Genomic DNA, 19,729 nt, shown 5'->3' on the forward strand with positions numbered 1-19,729 from the left:
CACCCATAGTTGTTTTACACCAGTGGATTGATAAGTTCTTTGCTCTTTACAGGATGAAATGAAAATTTGAATCTCTAATGCTTTTACCCAATCATATCTACCTATTATTTCATCCTTTATTTTAAAAGAATACAAAGCCACATCTTTTTAATAACTTAATAGAGTAATTAGTCTATCTGTGGTAATGTTCATCAAGGTAGGAAAAAAAGTATATCTGAATGTTACAACTTAGAAAACTGTGCAAGGAATTATAATCATTAAGTATATGAATATTAAATTCATATACTTATGATGATGGTTGAATATGGGACTTCCTCCAGAATAAAAGAACACTGAATCCAGGGTTAATACCAGTTAGAAAATAATTGCAGTTGCTAGTGACAGAAAAGAAAGCTAAAATGGCTTCTTTTTCTCTACATATATCTAATTTTGAGCCACCCAGTGATGTCAGGACGCATTTGTAGTCATCAGGGATCAGAGTTCTACTAACAATGTAACAAGAAATAATGTATAATGTAAACTAACACAATCTTTGCCACGGTCTGTGCCTGAGAAAATTTTATTTCCATAAATGGACAACCTCGACATTTCATCTCCTTAGTATCTGTGCAGTCTTCTTCATGCATTAGTTCCTGATAGGATTTCTTTGGATCCAGTGACCTATAAGTTAAGAGTTAAATTACCTCTGCCTAACACACTCAACATACAATGATGGGGAATGGGCAAAGCCTTGAATTACCATATTAAAAAATGCCCTCAGAAAAAGATTGGGAAACATTCCCAGGCACTGGTCATCCACTATCATAGCTTGTTGGGAGGCTGTGTAGACTCTGTCCAAAATAGCCCAAAGTGTGGCCCTGTGCTCTGCTCTTTTGATATAAACTCTCCTTTTTTAATTGTTCCCTAAGTCCTCTGCATTGGTTTTCTGGAAGTCTATTGGTGTATGTATGTGTTTATGTATATATCATGCATGTCCATCATCTTCCAAGAACAATAGCAACCCATCTAGGTTCCTCCTCCCACTTATGAAACCTCTAAGGTCAGAACCACCTCATATCCTCTTATCTCTCAGTGGTCAGAATTTAGGACAAAGATATACCTACCTGCAATGGGGGCTAGGAAACGTAATTTTTTAGTTGGGCACATGCTGCCTTTAATAAATCAAAACCCTCTTATTAAGAAAGAAACTTATTAAGAAAGTAGTAAATGTAGGAAAATAACAATCATTGAAATACAGCTCATTATATAATTAGAAGTCCTAAGTACGGATGAAATGGGATAGAGTGCTGTGACCAAGATAGAAAGTTGCTTAAGATAATTCTTGTAGTTGGAATTATTCCCATCCCGTGGCATAAATTAGCTGTGTTTGGAAGAATTATAAAGCTATTATGATAGCGCAGAATTCCGTACAGCATCATCACTACTTGGCACCCTGCAGGGCATGGACCATAGTAAGGCTTCAGTGACATTAAGGTAGGGACTGGTGAGAAATGCTCAAATGAAGATCCAAGTTGTGGGACCAAAATAGATCAAACTACAATGTTTAACATATTTTGATAAATTTGAGATTGATCTGAGTGAGTTGTAATCTTCATGTATTTTTGTGAATATGTTTCGTTTATAGTGGGTTCATAGTAATTTAAGCGGGACAACTAATTTCTAGGTGGTTCTAGAGATTTATCCCTGAGGTTATCCACAGGTCCAGCAATGTTGAGTGAAGAGTGAAAAAGGTTGGATAAGGTTTAGCACCAGATCAATCAAGCAAACTGATGTCCCTGCAAATAAGCCCGAATAGATTCAGAAAATCAAAGCTAACTCTAAACCATGAGAACACACAAAGTGAGAGTGACAGTAGAGCATCAGCTTAGTGGAATTAAACCTTTCCAGGGGCTAACCACTGAAAGACCAGATATTTTATTTATAATACTAAGAAAATCCAAGTCCTCTACTCTATCATTTAGATAGTATCATTCATCTCATACAGATAATATTATTTGTAATATTATTTATTTGCTCCAGAAATATATATGGTCTATTCTTGCCTACAGCATTATCCAAGGTTTTAACATTCACCTCAGAAGGGAAGATATTGTGACATAATAGTAAGCAAGAAAGTGAAACCAGTACAAAGCAGGAGGTTATGAGATCTAAGTTCTCCTGCTGACCATTACCTGCTGTGATTTATGTTACTACTTCCCCTCATTGGACTCTTTATTTTTCATTTCTAAAATAAAGTCTTTTGAATTTATAACTTCTAATATTTCTTCTTACTTGAACTTTCCATAAATCTAGGTATTCAAAAATCAAGAAAACTTATTTTCAGTTCTTTTTTTTAATGCAGTCCCTTTACACTTTGCTCATTACATTCTCTTCCCTTATGTGGCGAGAGTGAGTTTCTGAATGTGCATGAGTAAATCCTTTGTTTGATCATGACCTCCAGGTAGGAGCCCCAGAGGCCACTTCTATGGTTATATAACTGTGCTCTCATCTGCAGTTTCAATGCTCATGTGCAGTGGAGCTCCCCACACAGAGGTCAATATATTCAGGCAGAAAGCAATATTGTTCTGGCTTCTTGAGCCACACTTATTTCCACATAAATGCTGCCTATTACAAAAGACAATTGTGACATTTGAATCTCTAAGAAGATAATCATGAAGTCATTTGGGGATGTCATTTATGTTTCTCTTTTGATTCAGTTACTTTCAAATTAACAGAGTTCAGCCTAGGCTTCTTTGATTCTTTGGCCTTTCCTCTTTTTTCATTTGATTGAACAATGGAGAATTTAAACACTGACAGTTCAAAATTCATAAGTTTTGCCTCCAACTTTACATGTACCTCTACCAGTCCAAAAGGGAAAAAGATATTCTGTAAATGGATAGTCTTTTTTAATCTCTGAAACAAGTGAGGTGGGAATGCTTCTTAACATTTTGAATTTAAGTAAATGATGGCACGAGAAGTAAAAAAAAAATATGTGTCATATCACCAGTGAATCAGAATTTAATTTTTCTGCTTCCAAACTCACGTAATGAAATGAAGTGGGTAATAAGGGGAAAAAAAGAAACAGTCAGCTGATGAACTCCAAGATTTTCAAGCAGTTGTGGAACAAAATGTAAATTTTAAATTAGAAATATGACTTCATCTAATGAAGTATGATTAATAGAAGATCTAGAGTTAGTAATAGTTCTTTTTGAGAGCTTTTTCATTTCCTGAGCTTTCCTGACAAGCTCAAAACCTCAATAAATATATCGAATAGGAGATATATAGTATAGATTTAATGTATAAGAGTTTGTGTGGATAAATATATTTTCAACTAATACTTAAGGAAACCACTGTTTCATTTGTGGATATTTCTTTTATTACAGACATTTGGATTATATTGACAGTATCTGAATATTCACATGAGTTTATTGAGAGTTTGTATCTATAACACTTTAAAATTTATTTGACCTTCCAAAACATTAACTGAGAAGATTCCAGTCATTTTAAAAGGTACTCTATAATTGAGAAATGTTTTTCTGCTGGTGGCAAGCAGCTGAAAAGGGCTATAGTAGCTTAAATAGAGATTTGCTTGTCTTAACTAATAAGTCCAGAGCTCTGTGGCTGATGACATTATTCTAGTAGCTTCTATATATCAAGATTATATTTATTTTAAACACTTGGACTTTATTATTTTTTATCTTTATGGGGAAAAAAAAAACAGCATCTGCTTCTACAGCATCATATCTACATTCCTTGAAGAGAGAAAGGCAAAGGGCAAAGATTTTTTGCAAATAATGTATCTCATTTTTTTTCAGGAAAGCAAAATTTTTGGAATTCTTACCCAAAGAGATTTTTAAATGCCTCCTTGGCCCATGTCAATATTTCATATGAACGTCTCTAGCTGGAATGTGCTTTTATAGAAGAGGGTCATAAATGATGAGGTAACGAAAAGCATCTGATTGTCAAATTAGACTCATATGAGTGAGAAATCTTACCCCACATAAAACATTATTAGTAATTTCAGGAATACAGAAAATCAAGAACCCAAAAGCAGACTGAGGTCTAGGAAATCAAAGCAACTCCTCGGGTCTTTTTTTTTTTTATTTCCCTGCACTGGATGCACACTCTGGCTCAGAATAGATAAGGTCTCTAAGTCAAATATAGGAGTAGAAAAAATTTAGTCAATGAATCATCTCCATTTTATATCCTGGCTTTGGTGATATTTTCCAGGGAGGTGTTCTTCTCAAAACTGTAATCGATGCTTCTTTTTTTCTTCTTTCTCTTCTTCTTCATCCTTTCCTTCTTTTCATCCTTTTCTCTGTTAACAAACAATTCTTAAAAACAAATATTCTTATCCATTATATAAGAACTCCTTTCCTAACAAATATTATTCTATTTGCTCACAGGTCCTATTATTGTGCTGCCAAGGATATTAGACAGCATTACCGGCCTTTCTTTTACTTCCCTTAGGAGTCTCCCTCTGGTAAAGGGAGTAAACAGATTATAGGCATTAACTTCTTCCCCTTCAGACAGTTTCACACGGAAACAATAAGTTAATTATATCCAGTGATATAGAAGCTGTCTATAACCCTTTCTTCAGGGGATCAGTATTTATAAAATAACAAGTTGGACTCAATGTTATCTTTTTTCAGTAATATTTATTTTTTCAATATTTTAAAAATGTTTAATTATAGTTGGCATATAATATTATATTGCTTTTGGGTAACAACATAGTGATTAGACATTCCTATAACATATAAAGTGATCACCCTCATGAGTCTAGGACTTATCTGACACCATACATAATTATTACAATATTATTGACTATATTCCTTATGCTATATTTTAAACCTCACTGACAATTTTGTAACTACCAATTTGTATTTCTTAACCCCTTGCCTTTTTTCACCTACAATCTTCAACCCCTCTCCTAACTGGCAACCATAAGTTTGTTCTCTGTATCTATTAGCTTGTTTCTGTTTTGTTTGTTTATTTTATTCCTTAGATTCCACATGTAAGTGAAATCATATGGCATTTGTCTTCCTCCGTCTGACTTACTCCACTCAGGACAACATCCTCTGTCCATTCATGTTGTTACACATGCCAAGATTTCATTCTTATATTTATTTATTTGTTTATATTTATAGCTGAGTAATATTCCATTATATATGTGTACCACCTCTTCTTTATCCATTTATCCATTGATGGACACACAGATGCCTCTATATCTTGGCTATTATAAATAATGCTGCAATGAACATATGAATGCAAATGTCCCTTCAAGGTAGTATTTTAGATTTCTTCCCATAAATATCCAATAATGGGGTTACTGGGTCTTTCTTTGTCTCTTGATATAGCTTTTGTTTTTAAAGTCTATTTTGTTTAAGTATTGTTATCCCAGCTTTTTTTAAATTTCCATTTTCATAAAATATCTTTTTCTCTTCCTCCACTTTCAGTCTGTGTGTATCTTTAGATCTGAAGTGAGTCTCCTATAGGCAGTATATGAAAGAGTCTTGTGTTCTTATCCATTCAGCCACCCTATCTTTTGACTGGCACATTTAATTCTTTTTTATTTGAAGCAATTGTTGGTAGATAGGTAGTTATTGCCATTTTATTATTTATATTTTGATCTTTTCTTTTCTTCTTCTTAAAGAAGTCCCTCTAATATTTTTTTTGTAATACAAGTTTGGTGTTGATGAACTCTTTTAGCTTTTTCTTGTCTGGGAAGATTTTATCTGTTTTTCAATTCTAAATGATTGTAGGTCCTTACTTTTCATCACTTTTCATACATTTCATGCCAATCCCTTCTGGCCTACAAAGTTTCTGTTGAGAAATCAGCAGTTTTATGGGAGCTCTCTTGTAGGTAACTAATTGCTTTTCTCTTGCTGCTTTTAAGATTCTCTCTTTGTCTTTAACATTTATCATTTTAATTATAATGTGTGAGTTTGGGCCTCTTTGAGTTCATCTTGTTTAGGACTCTCTACACTTCTGTCTATTTTCTTTGTCAGATTAGGGACGTTTTCTATCATTATTTCTTCAAATATGTTTTCAATTCTCTTTTTTTCCCTGGAGTACCCCCATGATGCACATGTTGGTACACTTGATGTTTTCCCAGCAGCCCCTTAAACCATTCTCATTGTTTTGGATTCTTTTTTCTTCTTGTCCTGATTAGATGTTTTCTACTACCTTATCTTCTAAATTGCTGATTTGATCCTCTGCTTCGTCTAATCTACTGTCGAATCTGTCTAATGCAGTCTTCATTTCAGTTATTGTATTCTTTATTTCTGACTTGTTCTTTTTTATGTTTTCTATCTCCATTTTTTATTTCTATCTCTTTGTTAAAGTTCTCACTGAGTTGATCTACTCTTCTCCTAAGTTCATTGAGCATCCTTATAACCAGTGTTTTGAATTCTACATGTGGTAGATTGCTCATCCTCATTTTTAGTTCTCTTTGGAATTTTGTTCTCTTCTTTCATTTTGAACATGTTTCTTTGTGTCCCCATTTTGGCTGCCCCTCCCATGTTTGTTTCTATGTATTAGGTAAGGCTCCTAAGTCTCCCAGTCTTAGTAGAATGGCCTTATATAGTAAGTTTTCTATGGGGCTCAGTCTTCCCTGGTCACCTGAGCTGGGTGTTCCAGGTGTGTCCTCAGTTGAGACTGGAATCATTCATTCCTCTGGGGGGACCTCTGCAGCCAAGGTAACCCTCCCAATTCTCAACCTCCACACATGGTTATGGGACCAGCCTGTTTTGCATCTCTGCCCCTCCTACCAGTCTTGAGATGGCCTCTTATATATGTTCCCCAGTTGTAGGACTTCTGTTCATCCAGACCTCAGGTAACTCCCAATAATGGTTATTCTGTAGTTTAGTGCTAATTTTCATATGATCATAAAAGGAGGCCAGCTCAGAATCAATGTAGTACACCATCTTGACAGAAGTTCCAGTAACATTTAGGTTGAATATAAAGAACACTGCCCATGAGGACTACCTGTCTCTCTAAGGCTTGACTTATCTCTTACACTTTGTCTCTTTCCTCTCATTAATAATTTTAAAAAATTAGTTTTCCAGCAGCTCAGGTAAAGTTCTTCTTGTTTTCTTTCTTTAAAAGCCTGTTTATTTACAATTAGCAATTTTTTCACTCATGCAATAAATATTTACTGGGCACCTATGTACACAAAGAAATGTACTAAATGCTAGAAAAACAATAATTAAGGCAACCGATGTAATCTTAGTTCCTTATGGATGATATAGTCTAGTAGATGAGAGATCAAAACATAAGTAATCATAAAATTAGATAATTATGAATATTGATCAAATCTTTAAGAAAAGCATATGGTGTAATATTAGAGCCTAATGGTGGTGCCCTCATAGTCAAAGGTATAAGAAAGTTTCTTTTAAAAGGTTTCTTTCATTCATATGTGGGATATAAAACTGAAAGCAACAAATGAACAAGACAAACAAACAAAAACTCATAGACACAGACAACAGTTTAGTGGTTACCAAAGAAAAAAGGGGAGATGTAGGGAGGTAGATAAGGGTAAGGGGTATCGTGTGATCAGTGCTTAATGTGCAATATCCCCTTGAGCCTCACAATTCTTAACTTTTGAGTTATGCGTCATTATTTCACAGATGAGGAAACAGAAGTAAAGAAATTGAATTGAGGCTGTCTGACTCATGATCTTCTACTTTAATCAATGTTTATACTACTTCAGCATTGCATCAAGCTTCCATGCTGCTTCCACTGTGATACTTTTAAAAGAGTGTACATGGGCTAACTTCTGAAACAACTGTGAGTGTGGAATATGAAAACTACTACCATGTATGTATACATATTAATTCTAGAGCCTTGGCAATTACCTATGGGTCCTGAAATCCCAATTTGCATACATACCTTCCTTAGGAATTTTGTCATGTCACCACATATGAAGAAGGTGGGATTTACGTGTATATCTTTTCTCCCGCTTAGCTGAAATCATAAACAAATTCACCTACTAATCTCTCTCAAGAAGGGTTGTACCTCATTTACCAAAATAGTACAGTTCGATCTCTAAATAGCTGCGTAGTCTTCAGTCCAAGTCACTGGGCTTATAATATATCCTCCACTGAAGACAGATCCACTCTCTCTTTCACTATACCTATCCATTCTTATTTTGAAGATCACTGAAATATTTACTACCATGTCTCATGCCCATAAAGTAGTGAAAGGTTAATATTATGAAAAGAGCTAATAAGTGACCTAGGAGCACTTTGCTATCACAGATTGCTAAGACTTCATTAGTCTATGATTATAGGCCAGAGAGTGGAGAGTGTGAGTAGTTCTTATTATATACATCAGGATTCTGCACACTTCAATCAAGGCCCTTCTCACCTCTTTGTATCTAGACTAAATTATTCTAATTGGTTTGCATGTGCAAGCTTTGCCTCATCTTTGACAATTTCTGTCTCTTTTCCATCATATTAATAAGGTTATTCACTTACTTAAAAAAGAAGAGCATATGGGACAAGATTCGGGAGTAAATTAATGGTATTTTGTTGTTTTGCATGCTGAAAAGAGCTCTTTTATTTTTCCATGTTAAAATCTAACATTGGAATGCAACAAATGGTGTTTGAACATGCAAAGCACCATTATTCAAACTATGATCTCATGTCAAAGTATTTGGTGTCCAAGCTTATGGCTAACGGAGCTTATAATAGTTTCTATTTTTCTCACTCGGGTGAGGAAAATATCATAGACTCAAGCACTGTAAATAATTCCCAATATAGAATCTTAATTATTAATTCTAAACATTTGTACTGTAATCTTAATATAACTGTTTGGGTAAGCACTACCTCCATTTTAGTGGATTGTTAGAGACTAGTGACTAAATCATGAAAAGTTCTGACTCAAGTGGTCTGTTTGTTAAATCTTTTTTTTTTTTTTTCTGGTATAGTGCCTCACTACATTCTTTATAATTAAAAATACATTAATTAATGTATTTATATGTTTATATATTGGGTCAGATTTTTTGACATTTATATATTGGGTCAGATTTTTCAAAGTCAGATATATTGGTAAGATTTTAAAGGAAAATTATATAAGAATTTGTGTTACCCTCTGAGCATGAAAACAAAAGTTTGTAGAAAAAAATGAGATTATTAATAAAACAAGACAATATAAAACTTTTCATAGTATTATGATTTAATTTAATGTCATATTATAGTAAGTATTCCCATAAGCTACTAAATATAATTTGTCTATGTATTAAACACTAGACATTATTAAAGAGTATTTGTCTGTATAGTAAACACTACTATGAATCTATATTCTGTATATAATAAATCCTGTTCTTTTTATGACATCTATAATCAAAACCCAATGCATACCTGTCCAAAAGACAAACATGTTTCAGATATAGTAAGTTGTCCCCTAAGGTAATGAATTCCCTGGAACTATTCAACCTGAAAAGGGCAATGCATAGTGAGAAAAAAAAACAAAAACAAAATGATACTTTAGATAGTTTTTGTTTGTTTAGACCAATCTTGAAAGACAGTCCTGTTTTCATTTAATTTATTCTGTGTTCCTACATGGTCCAAGCCTTCTGAATAATGAAAATTGACAGGACATAAAGATAGAGAATATCTCTTCTCCCCAACAGTCATTTGCTCAGATTCTAAGGGGAATAAACTCAGAGACACTTGTCTCTTCTCCTCCAGAGCTATTTTTCTCCCGTTCTAATGGTAATAAAGTCTAGTGATGTCTTTTTTTTTAAATCTCTCCTGAGATAATTGCTTACGTTTTGAGGTAGAGACCTTTCTTTCCTCTCCAAGAGAGGTGGTTTACATTTCAGAGTAAAGATACGGTTTTCTTTTTATCTCAGGAGGATGAATGGTAGGTATGCCAACAGATTAGTAAACACTGAGTTCTTAAATTTTGGAATTCTTCTTCTCTGGTGCAAATTCTGCTTCATGTTCAGGTGACATCTGGCTCTCATTGTATAATCTCATTTTTTGAGGTGTCAGGAAATTATTCTATTTACACTGTGTATAAGTAAAAAGATCTGTTTCCAACAACAAAGATCTTATGTATGTGTGTATATACGTGTGTGGTAAAATGCACATGACCAAATTTATCATTCGAAGTACACAATTCAGAGACATTTTATATATTCACAATGTGAATGCAAATATTACCACTATCTAGTTCAGAATATTTTAATCACCTAAAAAACAAACCCTATACCCATTAAACAATCATTCTCCATGACTGCCTCTCTGTAACTCCTGGCAACCACTAACTTGATTTCTGTGTCTATGTATTTGTCTAATCTGGTTATTTTATATAAGTAGAATCATACAAGATGTGGTCTTTTGTTCTGGTTTCTTTCACTTATTATAGTGTTTTCAAGGTTCATTTACCTTATAGCATGTATGAATACTTCATTCTTTTTTCTGGCCACATAATTTCAGTATGTAGATATCTGACATTTTGTTTATCCATTCATCATTTGACAGAAATTTGGATTGTTTCTACCTTTTGGCTATAGTTAACAGTCCTGCTATGAACATTAGTGCACAAGGTTTGGTTAGAAAAGGCATTTTCAATTGTTAAGAGTAAATATCCAAGAGTGGAATTGTTGTGTCATATGACAATTCTATGTTTAACTTTTTAAGGAACTGCTAAACTGTTTTCCATAGCAGCTGTGCCATTTTACATTTCCACTAGAAATTTACGAGGCTTCTCATTACTCCACTTGTTATTAAACATTTTTAAAATTATTATTATAACCATCCTAGTGGGTTTGAAGTGGTATCTTATCATGATTTTGATTTGCATTATTCTAGCGACTAATGATATTACCATCTTCTCATGTACTTCTTGCCCATTCACATATATTCTTCAGAGAAATATCCATGAAAGTCCTTTGCCCATTTTTTCCCTCTTGATTTATTTGTCTTTTTGTTGTTGAGTTGTTAGAGTTCTTTACATTCTGAATACTAGAACCTTATCAGATATGTGATTTGCATATTTTTTTCCCATTCTGTGGGTTATCTTTTTGTTTTCTTCATAGAATTCTTTAATGCAACAAATATTTTCATTTTGATAAAGTTAAATTAACCTATTTTTTCTTTTGTTATTTGTGCTTTTGGTATTGCATTTATGAAACCATTGCTAAATGTAAGGTCATGAAGAAGAACCAGATGATTTTTAAAGGGCTTTTTTATCTTTATGTTTTCTCCCCAATTCTGTTTGTATTTTCCAAAGCAGAATCACTACACCAAGGAAGAGATAGATGATATTAAAGCAGAAAGCTTACAAGGTCAAACAAAAGACCCAAGGATTGGCTGGTAATCTGAGATAAGATTATCCCATCAGTGCTGTGTCTAGAGAGAACACATGTCAAATTCACTTTGTAATTGGCCCCTGTTTGACTCCTGTGGCCCTGTTCTTTAACTGGTATGCCATTATGTTATGTCGCCTTCCACTCTCCCTTAGGTACTTAAGAGTTAGAACACAGTTTTCTTCCTGGACAGGATTTCCAGCCCCCTCTGCCTGTCTTTCAGTTCCGAGAGATCTTTTTGACTACTCTCATGGTTGCTTCTTGCTTTTTCAGCCTGAGCTTAATCTTGGTCTTTCAAGAACTACTGAATCAAAGTATTTTCCAAGACATCACCCTGATCATGTTCAATAGAGAGAGAGTGTGGGGTTTATAGGATTGAAAAAAATTAAACTCAAAATCCCCACACCACCTCCCAAAAAAGTCTAACGAAAAGCAGGTGGCACTCTTCTTATTTATTCACTCATTCATTCATTTGATTATTTATTCATTTGGTTAGCAGTTGGAGACACTTCTCTGGTCTATTCTTGTCTCTGTTGTTCCTCAATCTGTTTAAGCCAGAATGTTTTTTTCCAAATACAGATAGGGTCATGTTATATCCATCAGTACCTACCTCTGTTAAATGAGTACTGTATTTTATATTAAACATATCTAAAACTTCTTAAGTAAATATGAAATACAATTCTGAATAGAGAACATTTCAAATGCTATGCGTATTTATATATATATATATACACACACACACACACACACACAATCACTATTATTATGTAATCTCTCTCTCTCTCTCTATATATATATATGTATATATATATATAAGTATTTCATATTTACATATATATATATATATATGTATATATATATATATATTAAATAAGCAAATGAAGCACAGCAACAGCAATTTATGTAACCTATGGGTACTCAAACTTCAGCAGACATCAGAATCCCCTGGAGGGCTTGTTCAACTACAGATTGCTGGTCCCAAACTCCAGAGAGTAATTTGATAGGTTTTTTGTTAGGGCCTAGAAATTTTCATTTCTAACAAGTTTCCAGGTGCTGCTGTTGCTGCTGCTGCTTCTGCTCTAGGTGCCACACTGTGAGAACCATTGATGTAATCAAAAGGTCCATAGTTGAATTAGCTACAAGGACAGCTGGCTCTAGGAGGTCAGATTGTTTCATGGAAACATGACTTTACTCTATTCATCTTTCGACTCTGCTTTTCTCTGTGGTGATCTCGTTTTCAGGCAAAAATGCCCAGAAGCATCTCTTAGCTCATGTAATCATTATTGCTCTGTGTCTCAGAAGACAAGGAAGACCTTCTTCCTGATGGTTTCAGCCAACGCCCAAAGGCTGATTCTAATTTCTTCTGTTCTGGTTAAATGTTCACTTCATGTAATTGAGATCCCCACTAGATGAAAAAGAAGCAGTACTTTAAGAGGAAATTAAATGCTATTGGATGAAAAGTAACACACCTACTGCCCCTCTCTTTGAAAATCAGCATTTCAAAGCCAATGCGTGGGGCAATAACCTTAACCAACTGTGTTAGTGCAGAATTAAACACTAAACACAAGGCTTCTCTTTCCCAGACCAGGGCTTCTTTAAACTTCCCACTACCTCCTGTTCTCATCTTCTCTAACATGGTTCTGCAAGAATTCCAGTTCTTAAAAGGAAAACCTATCATAAGATTTGAATAGTCAGGAAGATATTCATTAGAAATACTTAGAATAGTTTTAGTCAAATTAGAATGAGAAATATAAAAATTTTATTTGATTTCCCAGAACCAGGATTAATGCTGTCAAAGTGGTTAACAGAAAATTTCCTTAAGTGCTTTGCTTCTTTTTATAAAAATTAATATGTAAGAGCACAATAAGAATATTTATATTTTATGGACCTAAGGTTATTTTTGAGGAAATAAGTGTTAAATAAATCTATGTAATTATTAAAAGGCAATCCATCATTTGTCTCAAGGAGGTTGTTAAATGTTCCCCTTCCTTATAATTATACCTGCCATGGCAAGAGTGGATACCTTCATAGACATATCCATGATTTACAATTCTCTGACTAGCTAAAATGCATATAATAATAAAGGCATGTTGGTCTTACCTTCAAATGTATCTACAGTTCCTCTTCCTGATAGAGCAAGGAATGAAACAGGATGGTTGTTGATGCTGTGCCTTCTAGATTTCTGTGCCTCTTGAATTCTCTCCTTTCCCTTAGAGATTCTAGGTTTCATATGGCTTCTCTTCATGACGTCACTGCTGCTGAGGCTATTTTTTCTTCTTCCCCTTGAGCTCCTTCCTTTTTCTCCTCCTCCTCCTCCTCCTCCTCCTCCTCCTCCTATCTCCTATTCCTTCTTCTTCAATTTTTTTTTCTCAGTTGTTATTTGTATTCCTCCTTTCAGAAAACTTGTGTTTCTCCAGGTACTGTTGTCAGTTTATTCCCCGTGGATATAACTATATTAGACAATCTTTGAAATATAAGGACCTTCAGTGAATAGAGAATTTACAGTGCCTCGTGAAGAGGTTGGTAAGATCGTCAACTTCCTCACCAGAGGGTATGTTTTTGATCTACACTGATCATTTATGTCCCATCTCTTCCACCCAACCTGCCCAAGATTGTGGCAGCTTTTACATCCTATTTTGTAACTTCATTAATCCACTTTAGCTTTCTTTAGCTTTCTTTAGATTCTTAAAGACTCTCTGAAGAACAATAATAAAAGTAGCCAAACTTATTTGTTTACCAGGGGCTAGTGTAATCCCTGTGCATACATAAACCCCTTTCTCCACAACCATATGTGGTGGTTATAATTATAATTACTAGCCTTATTTTCTGATGAAGTAAATTAGACTATCACAACCATCCAAAGTGGCAGATGGCAGAGTAGAAGAACTGAGGGTCAAAACCATGCAGTTTATATCTGAGTCCATGGGACTATAGTAGTTAGGGTAGGCTAAATTGCTCTAACAGCCCCAAAATGTATACTGTTGAAAACATATCAGTTATTTATTTATTTATTTTTCATATAACAAAGGCAGGATTCTTGTTTGCATGATGCTCTTCACTTTTAATGACTATGGGATCCCGTATCCTTCATCTCTCAGAACTTATCATCATTTGCCACTTGGTAGAGGAGAAAAAACATGAAGGGACACAGATGGGAAGTTTTCACGGGCAAGGCATAATCACTACTACTTAACACTCCACTATTCAGATCTCAGTATCTTGGTCACATCTAACTGCAAGGGAGAATGAAAAATGCAGTCCAGGTGTATACAGAAAACAGACATACCAAGCAGTCTATCACATTGAGCTCCTGAGATTCCATATCTTCCAAAATGAGTCCAAAAAATATTGATCTCCACCATAAAAAATAAAACTTCCATGGAGGCAGCACCCATACAGTACAGTGCATGACACATATATCGATCAAATAAATATTTGTTGAATGAATGATTATAACTATCCCTACCTATCTCTAAAATCATACAGATTGTATATCATTTCCATGTTTTCTTCATTTTTATTTTATTTTTGAAATAAGTAATATTTTAATATTTATAATTAGACAATATATCCAAGAATGCCTTATGAAATATAAATTTAATGTATTAGAACAATATAGTGGTTTCCATGGGTGACAAATTAAGCTTTTTAAAACAATACCTTACATCTTTTTTGAACTTCAAAGAGAATTTTAAAAACACATATTTGTAGGAGTAATCTGTTCCTTCATTAAGAAATATGTTATGCTACAAAATATAATAACAATTTGATATACATGGTGCAATGTCCATAAATTAAGCACATGATATGTAACATTTTTTTTCCTCTGTGCAGTAGCCTTTCTCTTTAAATAGCTCTTTGTTTTCTGTAATAAAGGAATATTATGATTTCATAGGCACTGCCTAAGAAAGAAATTTAATTAACATGAGTAATTTCAAAATTCACTTAAGATCTTGCAATGAAATATTTTATGGACAGTTAAGGTAGTAAATTATTGATTACCTAATCAAATTCTCAATTACTGACTAACCGATAAGTTGTCATCTTTCCAGTAATAGATATTCTCTGAATGCAATTGCAAGACTGACTCCCTCAACATGCATCACACTCCCTTACAAGTTAAAGATTTCTTAAATCTCTGCCACTCATTTCTATTCATAGCCCTGGTTTATGAGGTTCTGGTCACACCTACCCTCAATAAGTCTCCTTTTCATGAATGTCTAACATGCTTGGAGTGTCAACAAGATACCATCAACAAGTGCAAAGACTCTGAGACAAATTATCAACAGAGTGGTTATTTTTCTGTCTCAGTCCCAACCACATGTATAATATGACATACTTTCTAGTGATTTAGCTCAACCAAATCTTGAGTTTGTAGACTCTCAGGCTAATAGACCACTGGAAATCCCATTCTAGTTAGTGAACGAAGTCTGATATTAGTCTGTTCTTTTTATGTCCATTGTCTAGTGGGTCTAGAGTTACACCTCTACATCTCATATTTGATCATAGGTTAATTTTGTTTAAAGGAAGAACCAAGTCTTGAAAAAACCAAAAGAGCAATAATTTAAGACCACATTTTAGAGAACTAGTTATAATAATTTTACCCTTTTAACTGTCCGAGTGTTTGTTCAATCAAATTCTACATTTATTGATTCAACAAATATTTATCACATGATATATTTTTAAATGACATTTACCTTCATGGAATTTGATACAGAAGATAAAGGCAAGTATATAATTTTTATTTATATATTTATTAAAATTAAACTAATAAATATTTTAAAGGAAATAAATCGTTTGATAAATATGTAGAGGGAAATAGAGAATCCCCCCAAAAAGAGGTTATTGAACCATGTTTTAGAGTGCTAAAATGTTTTTCAGACAAAAGTAGAGTTTCAATAAGAACTGGAGATACAGGAAGAGTATAAGAAAGAATATTCTAGGTCAAGATTTCTAAAACTTTACTTACATGCTTACCAAGCTCATGATTTTTGCTGTATTCACAAATATCCAGTAATATTATTTATGTAACACTTACTTTTGGTCAATTTGTTTTTAAAATTTAAATAAAATTGTTTTAAAAAACACATCCATAAGAAGAAAATCAAAATGATGTATTATAAGCAAAAGATATCTCTGAAAATAAATATAACACAAAGCATATAAATAAATCTTAGCTAATTACTGCCTTCTGAATAAAGTCTGAGCCTTGGACCTTTTCTTTTTCCATTAAAAGGAGGATATTAGCAATTTTAATGTTGAGTAAACAAACAAATAAATTCAATTAGTATGGAAGTGAGATTTTCCCATTGATATATCTAGTTAGAAGATAAATAACTTTTATTTTAAGTTGTAATACATTGACATACAAAGCCTTGTCTGAGCATCAGTTGAAAATCTTTTCTTATATCACCTGTGGTACATATCTCATCTCTATGAAAACATAGACCTGAACATAGAGGAAAGTAGAGGTTAAGGTCCAGAGGCAGGATAAACAACAACAACAAAAATTTGAAACTTGAATTAAAGATTTTAACTTGAACATGAATTGAGGGGAGCAAAGTGCCAGAATTGGAGATAGAGATGTAAATAGTGGTCTGATCATGCAGGGCTTTCTAAGCTATATTCAGATACCTCCTGAGGATAACTGGTACATAAAGCAGTACTTTTTTTTTTTTTTTTTTTTTAAATAAGATGATTTGAACTGGAATATGGAGACATTTTCCCAGTGGTTTTCAATGTGCCCATCACCACTATTCTGGCTTTGATCATGCCATGGCCCTTGGTTAATGAGGATAACTTTTAAAATCTATTTATCATGTGGCAAACGCTTAAATTACATATGTAGAATTAATGTATTTAAGCTTATTCCTAGGCAAAGAAAGAATACTAACATAAATCACGAAAAAATGAATGGTCTCATTTAAGTCTGAATTAGGAACATCAGCATGAAGACATATCTTTTTCAAGGGCAAAACACACAATAATTGCTCTATCAAAATCAATTAAGATTGATTTAGAGATTTTAAAGAACAGTACTTATAAGGACAATAAATTGAGATCTAAGGATAATTTTCTTTAGAATATAGAATGAGATTATATGTATATATTCAAATGTCTTGAAGAAAATGCTCAGCACCTACTCTTTTATCCCTCTTTAAGCTAAGAATTTCCTATTAGGATCTAGATAAAAGTCCTGGAATTCATAGAGGAGAATTCTGCTACTTTGACTCGTGAATACTTGTGTCTGCATCTGGAGGACCAATGGTACAAAAGAGACTTGTGTCTGCATCTGGAGGACCAATGGTACAAAAGAGACTTGCCAGCTTTAATTTATGCCCATGAACAGTTATGCATCGTGGACTACATGAGCCTATTTACCTAAATCAAGACTCAGTCAATAAAAACAAACTTTTTCAGAGTGTGTGGTAAAGTCTTAAGTTCAGGTGGGATCACCTATTTCTAGAAGTAGACAGTGCTGAAGTCTTTGACAGTTTTGTTATATATATATCAGAAGGTGTATTTTCATTTAAAAATGTATACATTTTCCCGATTATGATTTATATGCAAACGCATGAGTGTAACGATTATAGTGCTTACAAAATATGTACTAAGTGATTAAGTAGAGTGTTACACAAAGGACACTGCATGTATTAGCATGTTTAATTCCACAGAATGTTTATATCGATGACTTTAAAACTTTTTTGACCACAGCTCACAGAAAGAAACATATTTTACACACTGTGCTGAGAGAGAAAGATGGCTGTAGTCAGGCTCCCTCCTGACACCCTCATCAGCTTCCAGATAGAAGTGACTCAGCACTTTTCCCCTTATGTAACCATGTGCCCGGTATACACGTGTGGGCTTCTATTTTCTGGCAGTGTGCCACTATTGTTTAAACTTTGTATATAAAGATGCCATCACCCTGCTAGGCTGGCTGTGCCCTTGCTGGAATAAAGAGCTATGTCACAGTTGTCTATTACTCCCTGCTTTTTCTTCCAACTGCCTGAGCCTCGTACCCCTTACTTCAGTACCTCAAGCCTGCAGCAATATACTTAACATCATGAACAGGATTCCCAAGTAAGGAAGCCATCTGCCCCACTGGAGGCCTCCACAGAGCATGTGGTAACCCATGGAAGTGGTATTGATGACTTGGACTCCACCTGAGCCTTGGGAGGCAGTTGATGGGTCCCTGATAAGTATTGAGAAGGCGCTCTGCATCCTGGCTGCAGCCTGCTTAGTGGGCTGGTGCTCTTATTGGCTTTGAAGCAGAATATGATGAAATTCTAGAAGAGGCTATGCAGGTACAGAAGCTTCAGCAAAAGGCAGATGCCTTGGATGCAAGGGCGCAACAACTGGAAGCTGAGTTCTAAAGAAGTCCACCCTTAGAGTTACCCTCTAAGGTAGGGGAAGACATACTGGAAGAAGTCCACCCACAAGTACGGCACATAATACACCAAAAGGTAAAACATGAACAACCTTTGGGTCTGGGTGGGGTGAAAGCTGGCGGCCCCATGATGACAGAATTCACCACGTATATCCATCCCATATATACCTGCAGAATTACGGGATTTAGGGAAACAATGTCTGCAGTGACCTGGTGAACCATTGCTGGCCTGGTTGCTGTGCCTTTGGGACAAGGGGGCCGACGGTATTTCATGTTCCCCTGAGGAGATGTAGGAATTGGCATCAATAATTGTACAGCCCTCATTATGGCAGCATCTATAGAACAGTTGCCGCATGGCTCAAGGTCAGAGGAACCATACGTACCCTGATGGAATGACTTACTGTCGCTGTGTGGACAGTTTGGAATGACACCAGAGAACTCTCAAACCATGTGAGTAAATGGCAAATGTATACCAAATTAGTGCCGATCATTTGTGAACTGGACATGAGACAAGCTATGTTTAATTTGAATACGTGGGGACCGGATGATGAATGGTCTATAATTGGCATGGAACCTAATGTTAGGAACTGTCTCCTCTACCGCTTTTAGCTCATTGGTTGCTACCCTGGCTCCTTATGTGGAGAGACGTTACATGAAGTGACTACAGCAATGGCTTCTCTGAGGTATGTAGACAGGAGACACCATTAGGCAGGGGTGAGAAGTGTCCGTGAGGTAACATCCAGATCCCTGAAAGCTGAGAAGAAAAAGAAAGGCCCTATGTAGGGTCTACATATGGACTGATTTACTAGCTGCAGGACAAGATAGACTGACAGCCTAATGCGGGGTTATGAGAATTGTGATGGCAGTTAAAATCTGAATAGCAATGCAGATGTGGACAGAAACGTCTCACCAAAAGAGCTAGGCTGGTGGCCTTGAAGAACTTCTTAAAATCCCAGGACTTTCTGTTAACCCTATATGATTAGGGGGAAGGCTGAGGTACCCGTTTGGAGGGGACAGGAAGGGACCGGAGGTTGCATGTGGAATTA

The sequence above is a fragment of the Pteropus medius genome, unplaced genomic scaffold (assembly GCF_902729225.1).
Source record: "Pteropus medius unplaced genomic scaffold, Ma_sr-lr_union100, whole genome shotgun sequence".
NCBI lineage: Eukaryota > Metazoa > Chordata > Mammalia > Chiroptera > Pteropodidae > Pteropus > Pteropus medius.